Source organism: Hemicordylus capensis, chromosome 7 (assembly GCF_027244095.1).
Source record: "Hemicordylus capensis ecotype Gifberg chromosome 7, rHemCap1.1.pri, whole genome shotgun sequence".
Taxonomy (NCBI): Eukaryota; Metazoa; Chordata; class Lepidosauria; order Squamata; family Cordylidae; genus Hemicordylus; species Hemicordylus capensis.
This window is the reverse complement of record NC_069663.1, coordinates 6,371,994-6,378,876: the sequence shown is the minus strand read 5'-3', so window position 1 is coordinate 6,378,876 and position 6,883 is coordinate 6,371,994.

Genomic DNA, 6,883 nt, shown 5'->3' with positions numbered 1-6,883 from the left:
CATCTTCCTATATTGGGAAAACATACCTGCGGGGATTTGAACCGCCAACCTCTGGCTTGATAATCAAGTCATTTCTCTGCTGCACAATTAAGTGGCTTCCTCATCACTGTATCTCCTCACAAACTAATTCTATCTATCTATCTATCTATCTATCTATCTATCTATCTATCTATCTATCTCATATTTCATATTTTGTTATTTTCATATGTTTAATAGAAATATTACATACATATTTATTTATTTATTTAAGCACATTTCTATACTATACTGCTGCTGCTGCTACTACAACTACTACAAATATTTATATTCAGGGGGTCATACATGCTGCTGATTACAGAAGTGCTGGCCATCATGGGGACGGTGTTTCCTTGTGCAGAAAATTGCCACTGTAACTGTGAGCAGCCAGATCATTTGAACCTAGGAACCTAGGAAGCTGCCATATACTGAGTCAGACCACTGATCTATCTAGCTCAGTATTGTCTTTACAGGCTGGCAGCGGCTTCTCCAGGGCTGCAGACAGGAATCTCTCTCAGCCCTATCTTGGGGAAGCCAAGGAGGGAACTTGGAACCTTCAGATGCTCTTCCCAGAGCGGCTCCATGAACATAGGAACAAAAGAAAAAATGCCAAAAGACCAAATTGAAAATAGCCTCAGGTTTTATCCATCCTTTGTATTATTTGCCTTGAAAACTTAACTTTTCCTTTTGTGCTGATGGATGGCACCCAGATGGTTGGCTGATGGTTGGCACCCAGACAGCGTCTCAGGACGCTGTCCCTACATGAGGGGGGAGGGAATTGGCAACTCACTTGCCTGTCTTTCTCTCAAGTAAACAGGTTTGCAACCAGCAGTGCCTTGAATTGTCTTTCCAAGAAGGATTGGTCCTCTCCAGAATGAAGGAATACCTGGATCCGTCGCCAGAACGTGATCCCAAGGGAGTCTCCAGAGGACATCAACACTGACCCAGGAAAGCTAACCATCATCAGCAGCAGCTACCCGGGGGCAGTCCCTATCTGCATTTCCAATCCAACCCAATGGTGACAGAACGTCCATCTGCTACCCTGTCCTGTGTTCGAAGAAGAGGGCCTAATGCAAAGTTCATCTTCCTGCTCCTAAGTGCTATAGGAGAGGGATAGACAACAAATGCCTGGAGACTGTCACTTTTCTCTGGAGTCATACATGCAACAGCATCTCCCCAAGCTGTAAAGCCCTGGAACCATCCTACCTGGGTAAGATACCTTGCCAAAGACACTATTTCAAATTCTGCCAAAGAGACTATTTCAGATTGCCCACGGGGGGGGGGGGGGGAATCAAGGCTCCCAAACACATGAACATTCGAGCTTGTCTATGGACACTATCCAAACAAGCCAAAACAACACGGATCAGAGAACATCCAGGATAGCCAAAATCCTGCAACGTTGTACAAGAGCATTTGGTTCTCAACTGAAGGACTAAAATATTTTTTTTACCAAGGACTCTTAGGGTTTTTTTAATTTTAATTCTAAAGCTCTCCATGGCTTCCTTTTTGGCCATGACAGACTCTAGAGGACACTAAGAGTGGTGGGAGTTGATGATTTACACCACTTTCTTATATTACTTTCTTGTAGTGACTATGTGCTATCATTATGTTGAAAACCATGCTATCTCCTGTGCTGTAAGGACATGGACCTCACATGCTTGCTCTCCGGTCATTTCCCAGAGCATTTACCTGCAAGTCTGCACCTATCCCCAAGTTTGTGCTCTAAGACATTAAGCTAGCCCAAGCTTGACCTGCTAATTTTATAGACACTTGTATTTAAGCAATGTGATTGTACGTGACTTGTCATTGCTATCGCTGTCCACAAGCTGATAATCCATTAATCACTAGAAGCACCTGGTTCCACAATGCAAGACTGTTATTGATACCTTATTTGGGATAAAGATGGGTTAAAACAATGTTGCTTGCTATAAGTTGTATGATCTTTATATGTACACCTTGCTGCTATGTGTAAAACTTTTTATCTATATCAAATCAGAATTATACTAATTATGTTTGTAGCTCTAGGATATTATATGCAATGTATCTAGTTTTATTGCCATATGTACAGCCCATTCAGCACCTATATGTCCCAAATCCTTTAGCTACACAAAACACAGAACTATATTTCCAAGATTAAAAGTTTATGTGTTAGAAAGAGCTATTATTAATATTTCCAAACAGTTAGGACTTTCATTTAACTCATATGGAGAGCCTATTGATTTATGGGCAAAGAAGATAATTCTAATTATAGTATGTATTTCCCTTTTATTGATAATCACATGTTGCTGCTTATAATGCATTCTAGCTTGAATCCAAATGTTTATGAGAACCTTTCAACCTTGCCATAATGTAAGACCCATACATACAGCTGTACCTTTACAAGCCCATATATCCTGAAGGTTCAGGATGATCCAGTGTTTCAGGGGGGAATTGATGTCTTTTAGAAAACCAAAGTAACTCCATTTTACTTAGAAAACCTCAGTCTGACTTAAAGTAACCCCAGCCCAGCTCAGGGTCATCACGGCCTATCATGATCAACATCGTTATCTCTCTCCACTAAATTGTATCTGAGGAAACTTGGTTCTCACAGGATTCTCACTGTTCTTTGCCGACAATTAAGAAAACAGGATGTAACCAAATAAGGAGTAATCACCAGATGAACAATGAATCATTCGCATACGTACTAGATACTTAACCCACCATTTTATTGCCACGTATACTATGTCTAGGGTGTCAGCATCATTCAGATTGTTTTTATAAATGTAAGATGCACCTATAACCAATTTGTATTCAGTGCAGAGCCAAAGCCCACTGCTAATCTGCAATAAACGCCTCAAAAGAGATTCCCACTGTGTCTGTTTGATTGGCTAAAAGGCGGACCCAGGGACGAACCGAATTCACATCACTGTTGTCCCCTTCCATGTGTGATCAGGGATGGACTTCCGTCTTTATCCTGCAGGGTTGCCAACCTTTTTGCTAGCCTGGCTCCTGTGCCTTGAAAAAGAGCTTGACAGTCCAAAATTAAGCAGATGAAGCTTTTGCTGCAATGAAAATGAAGAGATGGGGAAATCTTCATCGGTTTAATTTGAATATGCCAGGTTTCCTCTAAAAGCATAAGAGCAGGAGCAGGGAGAGAGTTGGCAAGCCTGCCTGCTGGTGCCTCGTGGCCAGCATTGGGCATGGGAGTTCCGCCATCCTTGTGTACATTCAAACATGGCGGTTGCTGGGGGGGGGGTCCAAGCCGGGAGTGTTTACCGGTCGCGACGGATCCTGATGGTGCTGGAGGTTCCGCTGCTGCCTTCAGTCTCTCTGGACTCGACCGTTGGCAGGAAGACTTTCTGGCCTCTCCTGCTGCTAATAGCAAATTTCTGTACAATTTGGATCGTGAAGGGAGCGCAGAACATGGCCTCAGGCAAGAAGTCCAGAGTGAGTGTCCACCGCCCTGCCCCAAATAGTTTCAATGTTTTTTGGGCGGGGGAGACCCCCAGGGGTTGGATTTGGGTCCAGGTGGAGACATTTAGGAAGCGACACTGTCCTGGCCCCTCTGGGCTGACCTTGTAGGGCAGGAAGGGAGTGGCCCAGTGCAGCTTCACGGGGTCCTCATGGAGCAGCAGCCCTCCATGGATGGCTCAGAGCTCCATCAGCCCCCTCCCTCCTCCAGGACCTCATCCAGCGAGGAACGTGCAGAGTGGAGCCACCTGCACAGTGGAAGGGAAGGGGTTCCTGGCCTCTCTGAGCTCTCTGCAGTTCCCCCCTTCAGAGGGGCAGGATGGCCATATTAGGGAGGGAAGAAAACAACACTGGTCTTTCTTGGCTAAAAGAAATGAAATGTTGAGGGGGGGGGAATGGAGGGAAGATAGAAATGGCAGGATCTGCCAAGTGGGATTTATGTGGAGGATGAGAATTGCCCCCTCTTGATGTAGCCTGGCTCCTCTGCTTTGAGCAAAAGCTTGAGCAGATTGAGCAGGTGAAGGCATTCCTAGCCTAAAGAAATGGGAAACTGCTTCACCAGCTTAAGATCTGCATGTCAGGCGTCTGCTGAAGTCACAGGAGCAGGACCAGGTAAATAGTTGGCAACCCAGCCTACTGGTGCCTTGTGCCCACCACTGGGCCTGGGAGTTCCACCATCCTTGTGTACATTCAAACATGGCGGTTGCTGGAGGGGGGAGTCCCCAGCTGGGTGTGTTTACCGGTCGCAACGGATCCTGATGGGGCTGGAGGTTCCACTGTTGCCTTCAAACTCTCTGGACTCGACCGTTGAAAGGAAGACTTTCTGGCATCTCCTGCTGCTCACAAAAAATTTCTGTCCAATTTTGGCCGTGAGGGAGTGCAGAAAATGGCCTCGGGCAAGGAGTCCAGAGTGAGTGTCCACCGCCCTGCCCCAAATAGGTTCAGTTTATGGGGGGGGGGAAAGACCCAGAGGGGTTTGACTTGGGTCCAGGTGGAGACATTTAGGAAGCAACACTGTCCTGGCCCCTTTGAGCTGACCCATGTGGGCATGAATGAAATGGCCCAGCACACCTTCACAAGGTCTTCATGGAGCACCAGCCCCCCCATGGATGGCTCAGAGCTCCGCCAGCCCCCTCCCTCCTCCAGGACCTCTTCCAGCGAGAAAGCACAAAGTGGAGCCACCCGCACAGAACAGGAGAAAGAGTTCCTGGCCTCTCCGTGCTCCCTGCAGCTTCCCCCTTCAGATGGGCAGGATGGCCATATGAGGGACTTGAAGAAAATAACACTGGTCATTCTTGGTATTTGAGCATGACTGGAATGGATGGTGAAAAGAGCCCAAACTCGGGAGCACTTTCAGCATCCAGCAACACCCCTGCAGCGAGGCTCCCCCTCTCTCTTCCTCTTTGGATAGATGGTGATGACCTCCATTTTTTGGAAGGCTTCTTCCTCTGTAGCTTTGCATGGGATTATATGAGTTCTATTGTTTGTTAGCCACTTCATTATTTTTAAATTAAAAGGAAGATATCAATTTAATGGAATGTGGGGGGGGGGGAGGAAGGAGGATAGAAATGGCGAATTCTGCCAAGTGGGAGTTGCCGGTTCTGTAGAGGATGGGAATTGCCCCCTCTTGTTGAAGGGGGTGGGGGGAGACCCCCAGGGGTTGGATTTGGGTCAAGGTGGAGACATTTAGGAAGTGAGACTGTCCTGGCCCCTTTGGGCTGACCCTGGTGGGCAGGAAGGGACTGGCCCAGCCCATCTTCACAGGGTCTTTATGGAGCAGCAGCCCCCCATCGATGGGTCAGAGCTCCGTCAGCCCCCTCCCTCCTCCAGGACCTCATCCAGAGAGGAAGTGCAGAGTGGAGCCACCTGCACAGAGGAAGGGAAGGGGTTCCTGGCCTCTCCGAGATCCCTGCAGCTTCCCACTTCAGTGGGGCAGGATGGCCATATTAAAGGAGAGGAAAGATTGTGCTGTTGGTCAGTGTCGACTCCTGGTGCCCACAGAGCCCTGTGGTTATCTTTGCTAGAATACAGGAGGGGTTGACCATTGCCATCTCCTGTGCAGTCTGAGATGAGGCCTTTCAGCACCTTCCTTGATTGCTGCTGCACGATATAGGAGTTTCCCATTGTTTGGGAAACACACCAGCAGGCATTCGAACCAACAGCCTCCTGCTCTCTAGGCAAGTTGCTTCCCTGCATCGCCATTAGGTGGCTTTAAAAAAATATTCGTCATTCTTGGGAGCTTGAAATGCCTGAATTGGATGCTCAAAAGCCTGTTTTAAAACAGTTACACTGGCTGCCAATTTTTTTCCGGGCAAAATACAAAGTTCTGGTTATTACCTTTAAAGCTCTGAACGGCTTGGGTTCAAGATATCTTAGAGAGCGCCTTCTTTTACATGATCCCCACCGCACGTTAAGGTCATCTGCGGAAGTCTGTCTCCGGTTACCACCGGTTCGTTTGGTGACGACTCAAAGGCGGGCCTTCTCTGTAGCTGCTCCTGGACTGTGGATTGCACTCCCAGCGGAAATTCGTAATCTTGATTCTTTACTGTCCTTCAAGAGAGCCTGGCCTTTCAGGGTTTTTAATCAGTTTTAATTGTTTTAATACCTGGTTTTCAGGGTTTTAATTGTTTTGATAGTTTAATTGTTTTTTAAGTAGTTTTAAATTGGTATTTATATTTGCATCTCTGTTTTAATTGTTTTTAATGTTTCCTGGTTTAATTGTAAACCGCCCTGAGCCATTTCGGAAGGGCGCTATATAAATGAAATAAATAAATAAATAAATAAATAAATAAATAAATAAATAAAAGGGATCAGGCTCGGGAACATTTTAAGTCTCCAGCAACACCCCTGCGGAGAGGCACTCTCCCTCCCTAGATCCCTCCCTCCCTCCCTCCCTCTTTGGATTGATGGTGATGATGACCTTGTTTTGAAAGGCTTCTTCCTCAGTAGCTTAGAATGATATAATACAAGTTTTATTGCTTGTAAGCCTCTTTGATATTTTTAAACTAAAAGTAGGATATAAAAGAAATGAAATGTTGTGGAGGAGGATGGAGGGAAGATAGAAATGGCAAGATCTGCCAAGTGGCACTTATGTGGAGGATGGGAATTGCCCCCTCTCGATGAAGGGGGTGGGGATGGGGAGACCCCCAGGGGTTGGATTTGGGTCAAGGTGGAGACATTTAGGAAGTGAGACTGTCCTGGCCCCTCTGGGCTGAACTTGTAGTGCAGGAAGGGACTGGCCCAGACCATGTTCACGGGGTCTTCATGGAGTAGCAGCCCCCCATCGATGGGTCAGAGCCCCGTCAGCCCCCTCCCTCCTCCAGGATCTCATCCAGAGAGGAACTGCAGAGTGGAGCCACCTGCACAGAGGAAGGGAAGGGGTTCCTGGTCTCTCCGAGATCCTTGCAGCTTCCCCCTT